This window comes from Zea mays, chromosome 1 (genome assembly GCF_902167145.1).
Source record: "Zea mays cultivar B73 chromosome 1, Zm-B73-REFERENCE-NAM-5.0, whole genome shotgun sequence".
NCBI classification, from domain to species: domain Eukaryota; kingdom Viridiplantae; phylum Streptophyta; class Magnoliopsida; order Poales; family Poaceae; genus Zea; species Zea mays.
In genome coordinates, this window is record NC_050096.1 from 244342191 (window position 1) to 244359845 (window position 17655).

At 44.6% G+C, this 17655-nt stretch overlaps 1 pseudogene; it reads left to right on the plus strand.

The window, feature by feature from the left end:
* Positions 1-17260: 17260 nt before the first annotated feature.
* LOC111590796 (uncharacterized) lies at positions 17261-17440 on the plus strand (annotated as a pseudogene).
* The last annotated feature ends 215 nt before the right edge of the window (positions 17441-17655 follow it).

Genomic DNA, 17655 nt, shown 5'->3' on the forward strand with positions numbered 1-17655 from the left:
ATAAGTTTATATTATCTTTTCATCCTCATGAGCATTCCATGGCATCCATTCTTATACCTATGTATGGTTATGATTAGAACGTGAAGAAGAAATAGAAGTCACCGAAGACAGGACACCACCACCTTCGGATTCTCAAGCAGGCAACTGCTTCTACTTCGATATTTGTGGATCCGAACCCGACTCACCTGTGAACGAAGGCAAGCCCCGGTGCATTTGCCACCTTCCTTGATGTTTTTAAAATCTTTCTCACTTGCTTGCTGCATTAGGTGATAGGAGTTGCTTGATAAAACAATTCTTGCATTACCTTCCTTGATCTTGATTACCCTCCTTGAAATCCTGTTTTTACAAAAAGGTTTTACTATGCTTAGTATTGCTTTAGAAAAACAAAAAGGATTTGTTTTACAAAAGATGTTTGGCAAAGTGGGAGGGTTATTTTCGAAAATAAAACTTGATGGTGAATCCATCATGGCCATGATGGATTCAACATCGGAAAAGATGTACCTCTGCCAGGTACCAATTTTTTGGGTTGAAATGATTAAGCTGAGACCGGGCGGGTGACTTGCACGAGAAGAGAGTCTCGGTGTAGTGTCTCCGTCTGAGTCAATTAAGGACCTTGTCGATGTAGGCTTGATCATCGAGGACCCTTTAACTGGTCACATGCCTCGTCATGGGTAAGCCTTGCCTCGGGCAGACTAAGGCCAGAATAAGATAACACGAAATGGGCGTGGAGCGGTGGCGAGAGTAGCGTGTACCCTCCGTGGCAAGAGGCTGGACGGTGGTGTATCTGTGCTCTCGGTTTGCGTGAACCTGATCTGGTCTTAAGAACCCCGGTGGCGGGTTGACATATGCAAGGGTTAAGTGCTACATATGTCGTGTGATTGGAGATCCTCAGCTGAGTATAATCGATTCGGATCGCCGTACCTTCGCGGTTATGAAGACTTGGTCACTGCCCTACACGTAGCATTCCACTAAAGATGATGGGCTTTTGTTAAGAAATTGGCTAGTGCAGGACCAGTGATTGCACTAGGGTAGAAAGAACTCTAGTTGCAGGTAATTGTACTTAACTTGACAAATAAAATTGGATTTTTAAGGATCCACTTTAGTAAGCATTTCTGCAAAACAGAGTCTTTGATTATTGAAAAGCCTTACCTTGACTCCCATATAACCAGCATACCCTTGAGAGTCTTTTCTTTAGTCGGGTAAGACTTGCTGAGTAATTCCATACTCAGGGTTTCCCTTTGTTGTTTTTAGGTGAGGAAGTAGCAGATTTCTGCTGCTTCTGTGCCAAGGTGGTTCCTAAAGAAGAAAAGCAAGACTGAAGTGCGGGAGGACTCGGTCCTCCACATAGGATCTTTTGCTTATAACTTATCGGGAGGAGTCTGTGCCTCCCTTGGTTTGTATAATATTACTACTCAGCACTCGCCTTTTTAGTTCTGGTCTGTAATAAAATAACTTAAGCTTGCTTTTAAAATAAATGTAATTTATGTAATCGCTTCCGCATTTCTTTATCTCCGATGTTCTGCAATGTCTGCAAGATGGGTGAAACATTCCTGGTAAGGTAAGGAAAGATACCGAGCTTGTCAAGTAGTTCAGGGGCACCTACAGGGTTGTCTGAGGTCCGTTGGACAAGGACAACTGTAGGTGGGCCTAATTACTTGGGAGGTTCCGTCACAGCTGGTATCGGAGCGTAGCCCTTCTTTGCAGATATTATGAGGCATCTTCAAAAGGATTTTCAAAGGTCTTACCTAAAAACTCTTTTCTCTTCTTACCTAAGTATTCTGAAGAGTCTATCTTAAAGACCAGATAGGAAGAGTGCAATGTATAGAAGGTTGAATCGACTAAGGTTGATTCTGTACTTACACATGCATCATGCTAAGAATTATACTAATAACATTCCCCCCCCTTAGAAAGATGCCGCCACGCACAAGGCTAACGGCACGCAAGTCAACGGGACCAATTGGAGTGCCTCGGCATCAACTGGCCCCTCGACATGAAAGCAGCAGCAGTGGAAGTAATGACCCCATAGGAGATCTTGAAGCCCGAGTGAGTCGACTTCAAGCAGCGCTGCAACACAGGACCGATGCTTGGGTCGCAGACGGAGATAGAATCAATGAACTAAGAAGGGACATCCGTCACCTGCAGGATCAGCTTGCTGATCGGGACTTAGCACTTGACTGGGCCGTACAGTCTCGTTTGCTGGCATGTGCTAAGGAAGCAAGGGCTCAGGCCCGAATTAAAGAACTTAGCTCAACTGTCGACAACTTGCAGGTCTACTGCAATACGTTGCATGAGGAAGTCCATGTACTATACTCACAATTACACCCTAGTGTGCCTGCACACCCTGCTGAGGCGGAAGTCGGACCCTCTCACGTTGCGGGACGCGCGCTGGGTGGGGAGTTAGACCTTTTTGAGCCCCCTCCTTCCTTGAGGTTGGTTGACGTCTGGACTCCCACACCTGACGATGAGGCCGCCAAGAGTAATGGGAAGCAGGACTAATGGTGTAATAGAAGTAGAGTAGTGTATTGTAGGTTGTACTGTTGTATAATATGTTGAACTTTTGTATAATGGGTAATGTATCCTGTTATGTAATATCGAGTCTGTATCATTACTTTTTATAGTAATGTAAAATGGAAGGTTTCTCTGGCACATTATGTTTACTTCAAATGTTCTTTGCCACAGATGCCGACCAGGACTCGAGGACAGGACGCAGCAGGAACTTCTGGGGGAAGGGATGTTACCCCAAACCCACCTCTGGTTCCTCCCACATTAGCCGAGGCGATTGCCGCCTTGGTGAATGCCACCGCAGACAATACCCGCTTCCTTAGGGAAATGGCGTGTCAACAGCAATTCCAGCAGCAGGCAGGAAGGGGTAATCAGCAAGGCCCCCGTGAAACCACCTATCTGGACTTCTCTGAAACCCGTCCACCCCTATTCGTCAAAGCTGAAGATCCACTAGAAGCTGATGAGTGGATACGGGTTATTGAACAAAAGTTTGGTCTTCTCCGTTGTTCAGAGACGCAGAAGCCGTTATTCACAGCACAACAACTATGTGGCCCTGCCAGTACTTGGTGGGGAAATTTTGTGGCTATTCAACCTGTCAACCATCAAGTCACCTGGGAAGAGTTTAAAGCAGCCTTCCGTGAGCACTACATACCCGAAGGAGTGCTGCATATGAAACAAGAAGAATTCATGAAGTTAAAACAAGGGGGAGATACCGTCAATCAGTATCTCAACAAGTTTAATCACCTGTCACAGTATGCCATCGACCAGGTCAATACTGATTTAAAGAAGAAGAACTGTTTTATGCGGGGTTTAAATGATCGGTTGCAGAGAAAGATGGCCACATGTATAGATCTCACGTATGGAAAGGCTGTCAGTACAGCCTTATCTGTTGAAGCAAAATACGCAAGTTCTGGGAAAAACAAGGGATTCAGTGGTGAGAGGCCTAATCAGGGCCAGGCGAAGAAGCAACGGTTTGTGATCCGGCCTTCAAACCAAAATCGCACTTTTTCTCGTCCACCCTCATTCCCTTTCAAACAGCCAATCATTATTCGCCCCAACAATACCCCCCTACTCCAAATCAGCCGGGTGCCCCAGGCACTCGATTCCCTGCCTTGCCTGGTTCTTCAACTGGGTGTTTTAATTGCGGCAAGTCGGGACATTTCATCAAAGACTGCCCATATCCTAAGCAAAATCAATCAAATGCTCCGCAAGGATTTGGGAGATCAGCTCAGCCCAAAGGAAATGCTGTGGGGAAAAATACAAAGAAGACGAGGCGTGTATACTACACCCAAGTGGCCACTACACCGGAAGGAGAGCCGGTGATGATGGGTACGTTTCCCGTGGCCAGTCATCCTGCAATTATTCTTTTTGATTCTGGTGCTTCGCATACGTTCATTAGCAAGAAATTTGTGGAGCAACATCACATTGCATGCCATGAATCAAAAGAGGGATTTAAAATTTATTCACCTGGGGGACACATTTTTACTAGAGAAGTGGCCTATGAAGTGTCAGTAACAATGGCCGGACGGAACTTTCCTGCTAACATGATTGTTCTGAAAGGCCAGGATATAGATGTAATTTTGAGTATGAATTGGTTAACCCAACACAAGGCAATTCTCAACACTGTACTCAGAACCGTCAGGTTGAGCTATAATCAAGAAGAGATTCTTTTGTCTCTCCCCGTAACCAATCCAGCCAAAGCTTCTGGTAGAGTATATGAAGCCATTGTACCGGAGATCAAGAACATTCCGGTAGTATGTGAGTTTCCAGATGTATTTCTGGAAGATTTGCCTGGACTACCCCCTGAAAGAGATGTAGAATTCGTAATTGAGCTAAAGCCCGGTACGGCTCCCATCTCCCGAAGATCGTACCGTATGCCCCCTAATGAGTTGGCGGAATTGAAGATTCAATTACAAGATCTACTGAATAAGGGATTCATCCGGCCAAGCTCGTCCCCATGGGGTTGCCCCGCCATTTTTGTTAAGAAGAAGGATCAAACCTTGCGAATGTGCGTGGATTATCGACCCCTGAATGAGGTCACCATCAAGAATAAGTACCCTCTTCCAAGGATCAGCATCTTATTTGATCAACTGACTGGGGCGAGGGTATTTTCCAAAATTGATCTTAGGTCGGGCTATCACCAAATCCGTATTCGGCCCGAGGATATACCGAAGACCGCGTTTACTACGCGGTACGGATTGTTTGAATACTTGGTAATGTCTTTTCGGGCTCACAAATGCTCCTGCCCACTTCACCTATTTGATGAACTCGGTGTTCATGCCCGAGTTGGACAAGTTCGTGGTGGTCTTCATTGACGATATCTTGATATATTCTAAAAATGAAGAGGACCATGCTCAGCATCTACGGATTGTATTGACGCGCCTGAGGGAACATCAGTTGTATGCCAAGTTCAGCAAGTGCGCGTTCTGGCTGGAGGAAATTCAATTTTTGGGGCACGTGTTATCGGCTAAAGGAATTGCGGTAGATCCTAGTAAGGTCAAAGATATTCTGGAGTGGAAACCCCCAACCACTGTTCACCAAGTCCGGAGTTTTCTTGGACTAGCTGGATATTATCGCAGATTCATACCAGATTTTTCTAAGCTTGTGAAGCCAATCACAAGTTTATTGAAGAATGACATTAAGTTCAATTGGTCTTCTAAGTGTAATGAAGCCTTTGAGCAATTGAAGACATTATTAACCACTGCTCCGGTATTGGCTCAACCGGACATCACCAAGTCTTTTGATGTATATTGTGATGCGTCAGGCAGTGGACTCGGCTGTGTATTAATGCAAGAGGGCCGAGTAATTGCATATGCTTCAAGGCAGTTGCGCCGACATGAGGAGCATTACCCAACTCATGATCTGGAGCTAGCTGCTGTGGTTCATGCCCTGAAAATTTGGCGTCACTATCTGCTGGGAAATATCTGTCACGTATATACAGATCATAAAAGTTTGAAGTACATTTTCACCCAGTCAGAATTAAATATGAGGCAAAGACGATGGCTTGAGCTTATTAAGGACTATGAACTGGAGATCCATTATCACCCAGGCAAAGCCAATGTGGTGGCAGATGCGCTGAGCCGTAAGACTTCCTGTCACTGTCTTATGGTGAAGACCTCTGACAACACTTTGTGTCAGGAAATGGAAAAGCTAAACCTGGGGATAATCCAACAAGGGACTCTAAATCAGCTAAAGCTTGAGTCAATCATTTTGCAAAGGATAATTGATGCTCAAAAGGATAATCTGGGTATGAAGCACATACGAGAAAAGATAAGGGCTGGAGTAGCCAAATGTTTCAAGGAAGACGATCAAGGTGTGATATGGTTTAAAAACCGCATAATAGTGCCAAAGAACGAAGAACTCCGCCAGCAAATTCTTGATGAAGCACATCTTAGTCGTTATTCTATTCATCCCGGAAGCACTAAGATGTACCAAGACTTAAAGCAACATTACTGGTGGACAAAGATGAAGATCGAAATTGCACGCTATGTGGCTAAGTGTGACATTTGCAGACGTGTCAAGGCCATACACATGAAAACTGCTGGTCCATTATAGTCGCTACCAATACCAACATGGAAATGGGAAGACATCAGTATGGACTTTATTGTGGGATTGCCCAGGACCGCAAAAGGATATGACTCTATTTGGGTTATCATTGATCGACTTACCAAGATCGCCCACTTCCTCCCTGCCAAAGTAAAATATCCCGTCATTACCTATGCGGAGTTGTACATCGCCCGTATTCTCAGTTTGCATGGTGTTCCAAAGACTATAGTGTCGGATCGTGGACCACAATTTGTATCCAAATTCTGGGAAGAACTTCATAAATCCCTGGGTACTAAGTTACTCCACAGTTCGGCCTATCATCCTCAAACCAGCGGATAGACTGAGAGAGTGAACCAAATACTTGAAGATATGTTGCGGGCATGTGTTCTGGACTTCTCACAGAAATGGGATGAATGTTTGCCTTTGGCGGAGTTTTCATATAATAATAGCTATCAAGAAAGTATCAAGATGGCACCCTTTGAAGCTTTATATGGACGTCGATGTCGTACTCCGCTAAATTGGTCTGAACCTGGTGAAAGGTGCTTCTTTAGGCCTGACATGGTGAAAGAGGCCGAGGATAAGGTTCAGAAAATTATTTATAATATGAAGAAGGCACAAGCTCGTCAGAAGAGTTATGCAGACACACGGCGAATGCCCTTATATTTCTTGGAAGGAGACTATGTTTACCTGAAAGTCTCACCAATGAAAGGAGTATCACGTTTTGGGGTTAAAGGGAAGCTTGCACCCAGGTACATTGGTCCATTCCTGGTACTTGAGCAATGTGGACCAGTGGCATACCGACTCCAACTACCCGAAACCTTGTCTGCTGTGCATAATGTGTTCCATGTGTCACAATTGAAGAAGTGTCTTCGGGTTCCCGATCGAACCATTGAAGTAACGGATGTTGTCCTTGAACCGGACTTGACATACTCTGAGCACCCTATTCGAGTCTTGGATCAAAAGGACAGGGTTACCCGGAGAAAAACTCTCAAGTTTTATAAGATACAGTGGAACCAGCATTCTGAAGATGAGGCTACATGGGAAACTCAAGATTTTCTAGAAAAGAATTTCCCAGGCTTTTTAGCCTCATGTAAATTGTAAAGCCTGTATAACTGTGTAATAGAGAAGTGACCCCCACATCACCCCTGCCTTATACCAGAAATAAGGAAATAAAAGTATTCCGCGTTTCCTTTTCCATTACTTACCCTAGGACTTTTAATCTCGGGACGAGATTCTTTTATGGGGGGAAGGATGTAACACCTCTGGTGTTACTATAACTAAAACTTGAGCATGGCATCATAAGCATTGGCATTGCATATGTTTGACACACCTAGAGTGCATTCACTAGGCAAAAATTTCAAACAAGTTGTATTGTTTTAATGTTTTGCAAATAGGACCCTGGATAGGAAGCTTTAACCCTAAATAGGTATTAAAGGGGTAAAACTTAACCCAAGTTGAGAAAACCTAAATACTTTAGGGTAATAGTTATAAAATATTCCCCAAAAACAAAGTTGAATCACATTTATACCCCTGGGATACCAGAAACCCTAATTGGAACCCTGGAAAACCCTAAAACTAAACCCTAGGGGCCTATGTGCAAAATTAGTCCACTTTTGGACTAAAGTGCAAAAACCAAGTTAAATAAGTATATTAGGTCATTTGGGTCAATCATATGTGAATTTGCAATCCAAAACTTGAGATTTGGACTTAAGTGCAAAAGAGCCATACTTAACCCTTTTTGGTTAAGTCTGCATTTCAGTGTGATTGCCTCAACTTGAAGCCCTTGTAACTTTCAAATTATGGGGTTTGTGCCCTAGGTCACCACATCAAAATTATAGACCAATTATAGGACAACAAGTTTGCTTAAGAGTGCAAGCCATGTTCTTGTAAGAAGTTGGGAGATAATTGAGCCTGAAGTTGGACTGTCAGACTGCTTGATGTCTGAAATTCAGATTAACAGTGGGATGAGATGAACTTTGAGCACGATTTTGAATGGGATCCAGTGACTTTTGTGAGAGCACATTGTAGTAAATTTATAGAGGGATTATAGTTCTACAACTTTACTACAGAAAGTTGGCTTAGGTTTCACATGAAAATTTGAGAAAACTGGGCTCCAACTTGGTCAGTCAGTCAAGCTTTTTACTGAACCCAGTGCACTGTTCACCGTCTTCAGAAAATATCACGCGGTGGATAAGGTTTTGGACCTCGCCGGCGATAAGGACGCCACGGCGGTCGGGATGGACTGGAGGCCGTGGTAAATATCCTTGGTCACGTGGCAGTAACTCTCTGTGGTGGCGGACTCCAGTTAAACGGCGGTCGCCGTGCCATCCCCGGGTTCTGCCGCGCGGCGAGCTCACCTGCACCGTCTAAAATCCGCGATCCTCATCCGTCGCCGGCCAGCCGCCTACAAATTGAGTGCGGGCACTGCGTCGTCACCGCATTCCGCACATCCGCAGCTAAGCACTTGACTCGAGCTCACCAGAAATACCCGCGCAGCCCCAATTCCCTCTCTTCTTCGTTCTTGCTCCGCCTTGAAGAACTTCTTCGTAGCCAGCGTTCCTCTGGTCAGTAACTCTCAAATTGCTCCCTGTTTTAGTTAATCCTTGATCTCCTATTGCCCTTAGACGTGGCAATTTTGAGTTTGGCCAAAGCTCCTAACCGGAACACACTTATGCGCTGTCAAACACCGCCGTGACCCCCCACCGTCGACCCGTTCTTCGGGTCTTGTTCTACCCAAATCAAAGAATGTCCGTAGACCCTAGTGCACCCATGAACCTTTCCCCAGCCTTAATTCGGTCGTCCTCGCCGTCGTTTGCTCGGAATGCGTTCATCCTCTTACCCATCCGCTCGGTCACCGTGGACCGATTGATTCGTAGTCCCAACAATAAAATTGATTTGGGGGAAATGATCCGTAGGAGTTCAATTGTGTTCCTGTCGCTCGGGAGCTCCAGCCGTCGCGACGTCCGGCCGGTCTAGCTCGCCGGAGCTCAGCTCCCAGCATGGTTCGCCGCTGTGGACTCAAACTGAGAAAGGTTAGAAGCACGGGGATGTTTCTGCAAACTGTCAGTGAGACGTTAAACAGTCGCCTGGGGTTCTTAACGAATAACCGAAACTGCAAGGGCCCTGTTGCAAAAACTCCACGGCGGGCGCAGGCGCGCGCGCGTGGACGTGCTTCTGCTGGTAGTGGGCCGACCTGGGCTGGATTCGGTCCAATACTATTCATCTGTTTTTCTTTTTCTTTTATCTCCAGAGCCAAAACAATTATAGAAAACAGTAGAAAAATGATAAAATTGTGAAACCAATTTTCCTAGGTTTATTATTTTCCCTAGAATGTAATAAAAATAATTTTGTGATTTTTAGTGGAAATAAGAAATTTTAGGGCATTTAAAGTGATTAAAAGTATTAGTTAGGGATTTTTAGAAAATAATTGGTAAGTCCAAAAATGCCCAAACTTTTTATGGGAACTTAAAACAATATTTAGAAGCCTTGGGTAGAGTTTGAATTGATTTGGACCATGTTTGATAACTAGAACCCAAAACCACCCCCTGCCCTATGAACTCCTTTACCGACTCCGGAAACCCTAAGTTCTCGAAGTTCCGTGAAGAAAAATTGTACTCAAGACATAGATAATAAGTTTATATTATCTTTGCATCCTCATGAGCATTTCATGGCATCCATTCTTATACCTATTTATGGTTATGATTAGAACGTGAAGAAGAAATAGAAGTCACCGAAGACAAGCAGGCAACTGCTTCTACTTCGATATTTGTGGATCCGAACCCGACTCACCTGTGAACGAAGGCAAGCCCCGGTGCATTTGCCACCTTCCTTGATGTTTTTAAAATCTTTCTCACTTGCTTGCTGCATTAGGTGATAGGAGTTGCTTGATAAAACAATTCTTGCATTACCTTCCTTGATCTTGATTACCCTCCTTGAAATCCTGTTTTTACAAAAAGGTTTTACTATGCTTAGTATTGCTTTAGAAAAACAAAAAGGATTTGTTTTACAAAAGATGTTTGGCAAAGTGGGAGGGTTATTTTCGAAAATAAAACTTGATGGTGAATCCATCATGGCCATGATGGATTCAACATCGGAAAAGATGTACCTCTGCCACGTACCAATTTTTTGGGTTGAAATGATTAAGCTGAGACCGGGCGGGTGATTTGCACGAGAAGAGAGTCTCGGTGTAGTGTCTCCGTCTGAGTCGATTAAGGACCTTGTCGATGTAGGCTTGATGATCGAGGACCCTTTAAGTGGTCAAATGCCTCGTCATGGGTAAGCCTTGCCTCGGGCAGACTAAGGCCAGAATAAGATAACACGAAATGGGCGTGGAGCGGTGGCGAGAGTAGCGTGTACCCTCCGTGGCAAGAGGCTGGACGGTGGTGTATCTGTGCTCTCGGTTTGCGTGAACCTGATCTGGTCTTAAGAACCCTGGTGGCGGGTTGACATATGCAAGGGTTAAGTGCTACATATGTCGTGTGATTGGAGATCCTCAGCTGAGTATAATCGATTCGGATCGTCGTACCTTCGCGGTTATGAAGACTTGGTCACTGCCCTACACGTAGCATTCCACTAAAGATGATGGGCTTTTGTTAAGAAATTGGCTAGTGCAGGACCAGTGATTGCACTAGGGTAGAAAGAACTCTAGTTGCAGGTAATTGTACTTAACTTGACAAATAAAATTGGATTTTTAAGGATCCACTTTAGTAAGCATTTCTGCAAAACAGAGTCTTTGATTATTGAAAAGCCTTACCTTGACTCCCATATAACCAGCATACCCTTGAGAGTCTTTTCTTTAGTCGGGTAAGACTTGCTGAGTAATTCCATACTCAGGGTTTATCCCTTCGTTGTTTTTATGTGAGGAAGTAGCAGATTTCTGCTGCTTCTGTGCCAAGGTGGTTCCTAAAGAAGAAAAGCAAGACTGAAGTGCGGGAGGACTCGGTCCTCCACATAGGATCTTTTGCTTATAACTTATCGGGAGGAGTCTGTGCCTCCCTTGGTTTGTATAATATTACTACTCAGCACTCGCCTTTTTAGTTCTGGTCTGTAATAAAATAACTTAAGCTTGCTTTTAAAATAAATGTAATTTATGTAATCGCTTCCGCATTTCTTTATCTCTGATGTTCTGTAATGTCTGCAAGACGGGTGAAACGTTCCTGGTAAGGTAAGGAAAGATACCGAGCTTGTCAAGTAGTTCAGGGGCACCTACAGGGTTGTCTGAGGTCCGTTGGACAAGGACAACTGTAGGTGGGCCTAATTACTTGGGAGGTTCCGTCACACAGGGAGCACAGGAAGAAAAGGACAAGGAGGAAGAAGAACCACATGCACCTCCAACTCAAGTCCGGTCCACCATCCAAAGGAATCATCTAGTGGATCATATTGTAGGTGACATCAGCAAGGGAGTAACTACTCGTTCACGATTAGCTAATTTTTGTGAGCTTTACTCGTTTGTTTCTTCTATTAAGCCTTTCAGGGTAGAAGAAGCCTTGCAGGATCCAGACTGGGTGTTGGCCATGCAGGAGGAACTCAACAACTTCAAGAGGAATGAAGTGTGGAGCCTGGTGCCACGTCCGAACCAAAATGTTGGGAGCCAAGTGGGTGTTTCGCAACAAGCAAGATGAGTACGGGGTGGTGACAAGAAACAAGGCTTGACTTGTGGTAAAAGGATATGCCCAAGTCACAGGTTTGGATTTTAAGAAGCCTTTTGCTCTTGTAGCTAGGCTCGAGTTAATTCACATTTTATTGGCCTATGCGACTCATTATTCTTTTAAGTTGTTTCAAATGAACGTGAAGAGTGTCTTCCTCAATGGACCAATCAAGGAGGAGGTGTACGTGGAACAACCCCTGGCTTCGAGGATGACAGGTATCCCGACCATGTTTATAAGCTCTCCAAGGTGCTATATGGGCTTAAGCAAGCTCCAAGAGCATGGTACGAATGTCTTAGATATTTTCTCATTTCTAATGCTTTCAAGGTCGGGAAAGCGGATCCTACTCTTTTTACTAAGACTGGTAATGGTGATTTGTTTGTATGCTAAATATATGTCGATGATATAATATTTGGTTCTACTAATCAAAAGTTTTGTGAAGAGTTTAGCAGGGTAATGATGCAGAAATTCGAGATGTCGATTATGCGCGAGTTGAACTACTTCCTTGGATTTGAAGTGAAGCAACTCAAGGAAGGAACGTTCGTATCCCAAACGAAGTACACTCAGGACTTGCTAAAAAGGTTTGGGATGAAAGATGCAAAGCCCGCCAAGACGCCAATGAGAACCGACGGTCACTTGGACCTCGACAAGGGAGGTAAGTCTGTTGACGCAAAGCCCGCCAAGACGCCAATGGGAACCGACGGACACTTATGGTGTATTTGGTTTGTGGAGTCACTATATGCTTCATGAGGTGATGCATCATAAGTTCATTCCATCAATTTTAGTGGAATCAACCCACTCCACATGTATATACTAATTATTAGCTTATGAGCAATGGGGTGGTGATGGATCAACCCATTCTATTCCACAAACCAAATAAAAAAGTGAGAAGTGAGAAGAAGATGTATCACTTCATTCCTCAAACCAAACACACTATTAGAGTTTTGTGATTTTTATCGGTCATCATCTATATTTGAAGAATTTGTTGGAAATACCCATCATCAGGAACTTATCTATCTTTTTTACAGCCCTCTAAATTCTAAATTTTGCTACGATTTATACTTATGCTGTTGGAGTTGCTCTAAAGAAGCATTTGAGTAGACGACTAATTACAGGAAACTCGAGCTTTAGTAGAGTGGATACTCTATGGTGTCTATGGGCCCAACGCTATGACCTGCAGATCGCTCCTTTGGCCGTAGATTACACTGTTTACGAGTCTAACAATCTCGAATCGATCTCGATCTCGTCCAGCCGTCAGCTAGAAAACGGGCGCGAGAGGATACCTGGATCAGATAAGAAGCTGGGACAAGATGGGTGGGGACGTAGTGGGGGTGACCTCATGATTGGCTAGCTGCGGCCACCCCGCCAGCGCCATCGTTTTCGCGGCGCCTGCATAGATCATCACTGCGGTGAGACGAGACCAGCCCGCCTTCGTTGCAGGTACAAGTACAACCCATTGGAGTTGACGATCGTATGGTCAAAAAGGTTGCAGAGGTGCAAGGAAGTGAGGTCAGGCGATCAGCGACGCCAAGTCCAAAGCTACCAGCCACCACCAAACAGTGGGCAGGGGGGCAAGCCTGTGAAAAAAAAAGGACCCGGAGGCACGCAAAGCCAACCAATTCAGACTTTGGTTGACTTGTGCCAAGACCCAGCAGCCCAGCACGTACGGGAACCCAATTCATATGCGCCACTAGGCTTGAGATGCATGGATGTATAGCAATCAAAGAACGGACAAGGCATGGGCATTTTTTGTGACAATATAATACTAATAAGTCAAGAACCTAGAGACTTAATTATCCATATGCGCATGCATGGGCTTCGCAAGGTGACCTCCCTCCCGCCCATGCTATTTATTATTCTGGTGATATAGATGTTCTGAATTCTTTGGTGAATTAACCGGGCTACACGGAAAGTTTTCTTATATTCATCGTTATTAGATTATCTCTAGCAGATTCTCTATCCAATCCACTATCTCATCCTCTATTTTAAGCTTCACTCTATAAATAGTGTTTTAAACTTAATTCACTATGTAAATAGTGCCAAGCAATAGTTTCACATCCTCTATTTTACGTGAACCACTAGAGACGGTTAATAGTGCGCCGTGATGACTAGCTTGTATTGCGAAGAGCACACCTATCTCATGCTTGTTTGCAAAGTGAGATGGACTTCTCCTGTACTTGTTTTGGTCTGGAACATGAATGATCATGATTGAGTTGGCCCTTTTTCTAAGCTGTCCATAAGAGGGTCATCAAGCGGCGTACGGTGGCCGAATAGCTGGACCACTCTAGCTAGCTGCTTGTTGTTGACCTAAAAGATGCACGCTTTCTCTGTTAGGTCCAGAGAGAGTACATCCGCTTATGGGACTCGACGGAGGATTCGCACTGTAGCAGAGCCTCGTCGTCGACCAATACATTTGAGCGAGTACTCCTTTGAGCGGTGCACTCAAAATGGTTCCGAGTCGGAAGCTTAGTGAGGTGCAAATGCTGAAAACACAATGGTACTCTTCTCTCCATATGGACTAGTGGGTTGTCCATGCGTTACGACGCCTCACAATAATACCCACGTAAATTATTTATCAAAAATATCTCATGATTTTTTATTAATTGTCTCCGCTCTCTGCATAATATTTTTTTATTTGACTAACTGATGTTGTTTACTCCATCCAATATGTCTTGGTACAATATGGCCAACGAAAGAAACAATTAAAAGAAAGTTCACAACGTCTTATTAAACAAAGATTATAGAATGACATAATTCCATCATACATAGACCAAATAAGAGGAAGTTTGTGAGCTCAAGTTTCTAAAATAAGTCACATGAATTCAAACATATAAAAAAGATAGATCAAAATATGGAGTGATTGCTAAAGTGAGGCATAAATAAAAACTGGATGCGCTCCATACAAATTATGATACTTCGTAGCAATTACTAACGTTTAAAACTAACAAATAACCTTTCCTTTTACCGTTAGTGTGACAAATCATTGCTGCTCCATTCAATTCAGCAACCTTAAAAACCATGGAGTCCATTGCGCCAATGTGGTCTCAGAAACGACCTAATGCATGCAAGAGTCAAGAACACAAGGGACGAGCACCCTGTGGTAGTGCCTGCATGGATCTCTAAATCCTAACACATATTTTGCAGGATCCATGAGCTATCATCAGAAGAACACAAACCATGTGCAGACAATCAATAAAGTATTAACACACCCAAATTATGTTCAATTCTTAGCACAACAAAAAACTAACACCCAAAACAACAGAGGAACAACACAATATTTTTTGCAATGACAAAAGGATGGGTGACAGGTACATAGAAGTGATAGAAGCATACCGAGTCGATACCATGGTAAAGGAAAGGACATATAGATAGGCGATGTGGAGCCATCGAACGGGTACCATAGGCATCAAATCAGGGACCCCCATCCCTCACCTCCCCCACTTCCAAGGTTTCCTAGAGCAGGAAGGGAAGGGAAGAGGCAGGCATACCGGTTCGTTGCCGGGGAAGGACACGACGAAGACCTGGGCATCTAGAGGCGACATATGTAGTATACCGCTAGATAAATATAGGGAGAGAGCATGCAAGCGGAGAAAGAAGCCCAACCGGAGCAACTCCAAACCGAGAGGCACCCGCACCAGGCGTCAGTCCGAGAAGGGTGAGAGAATTCGAGTGCCTTCCCAGCCCTGGACCCGCCGAGTCGACACAAACACCACCACCAACTCCGTATCATATGTCGACTGTTGCCGCGCTATGGGCCTTGGTTGTCCAATATCTCAGACCTGGACTCCTCATCGCCAAGATAACTTAAGCGTGGCAGGCGCCACCGTGTCCTCCTCGGCGGCACGCACGGAGAAAGGCCAGGAGCAAGACCGACTCGCCTCGTACCCGCGTCGACGAGCGTCGGTCGGCTCACGGCTACGACCATGGGCGGGGGCAGTGGGTTGGGGAGGAAGAACACGGAGAAGGCCGAGAAGACAAACAGGACGTCCGACGAGGGCGAAAACGATGGTGCACACATGTTGTGAAGTGCAATAGCCACTGCGCGGGCCGGTGTCGGGGTTCATGTTGGACGAATACGGGGAGGAGACGCCTGCTCCCACGCCCTCTGTCGAGAATGGGGTGGCGCGGAGGCGGAGACATGCAGGGAGAGAGAAAAGAAGTAAGATAAAAAAACAAGGTGGCGGTAACTGAGGTGAGAACCATCATTATCGTGCGGAGGTATAGATGGTCAAATGAGCCGTGTCTGGCGTGTCGGCCCAGCCTGAGGCACGACCCATTTAATAGTGCCTGGGCCAGCATAGCACGAGCGTCGTACCGTGTTTGGGTCGTAGCCTCGGCCCGTAGTGTTGGCCCTGTCCGGCATGATTGTTTTTTTTATTTTACAAAAAAACATATATACATATGTACAATTTATATTCAATATTAAAAACACCTGAGCATGATGTTCTACTGGTTAGACGGCTTCACCCAGTGTCTCCTGCCCTTTTTCCATCAGGGCGTGGGTTCAAACCCCACCTCCTGCACTGCTTTTAACATTTTACATAGATTTAACTAAATGGCTTGACGAGCTAACGGGCCAGTCCGGCACGGTCAGCAAGCCGGTGTGCCATGCCTGGGCCAGAGCTGCGGGCGTCGGGCCTTCATTTGGCCATCTATATGCGGAGGTGTTGTTTGGGACGTGGAGGTTGATTCTATGAAGGGGACGGGCGTGCAACGGGTTAATTTGAAATAGATGTGAGGGGTTATTTATAAAAAGATGACGCAGAACTACTGTTGAAACTGGTGCTTTAATATAGTAAAGATAGGTAGTGGAGAAATAGGCTAAGAGCTTGTTTGGGAGCAAGAGTAATAGAGGAGATTGAACGGACCAAAATTATTTCTTATTTATTTTTGAATAGTAAAGAATTTTGGCTGCCTTAATCCCCTTCATTACCCTTGCTACCAAACAAGCTTTAAAAGGACTTTATTTCCTAGTCACTAGTGGTGGCAGCAGAAGCTAATATGAGGCTCATTTTTCTCTTTTATTCTTTTATTCTCCCTCTTCCCTCTCCTCTACACTCCACCACTTTCTCCAATGGAGTGAGGGCTCTTTTTTCTCTTTCTCTTCTTCCTCCTCCCTTCTCTATCCTCCACCACTTTCTCCAATGGAGTTTCATGAATGTAGGGGGCTAGAGCCCCCCTTTAGATCTTCCCCTATGGATAAGCTCAAGAAATATGGATAAGCTCAAGAAGTTAAAGTAATGAAGACCATCAATTACACATTGGTCAAAGTGGCATTCAAGTTTGAATTCAAGAAAATCTTAATTGTAGGTTCAAGTACTTTTGTATACTCCTTTAAAGCACCAGTTTTGTGCGTCGTGCGCCACGTGCAAAGCACATAGATCTGTCTTTCTTCCTCGCTTCTCGCCTGCCAATGGGCCGTTACACCACAAGTGGGTCGTGAGAAACCACTCAAGCCCGCCATGACAGGAAGCCACACGCAGCGTAGCGCTTCTACATAGTACCACGACGCTAGCTGAAGAACGACGAGTGAGCTATAAAAAAGGGGTCAGTCTCGTTTTCAACTCATACCTTTCTAGGCCTTTTGGCTAAAATGAAGTGTAATATTTGTTCTTATTAGTTTAGTATCTGATATGTGGACCATATGTTCACTTCGATAGTAAATTTATTTTTTAGGATATGAAATATGATTGTGTGTCATCGCAACGCACGGGCATTGTACTAGTGTATGTTTATTTGTGAGTTGAGTGTTGCCATACTATCAACAGTGAAAGGACCGCTTCGAAGCCTAGAGAAGGATGAACAAGCTCTACACAATTTTTTAAATAACATTAGCACATAAAATATTGAAGCACAACACAAGTAAGCAAAGTCGGCCTAGATAAGATGGCATGTTAGCCTAGTAGGCTTTAACCCTAAACCTAGCCTAGTCGAGTTGTGATGAAAACTTGTCGGGTTGGTA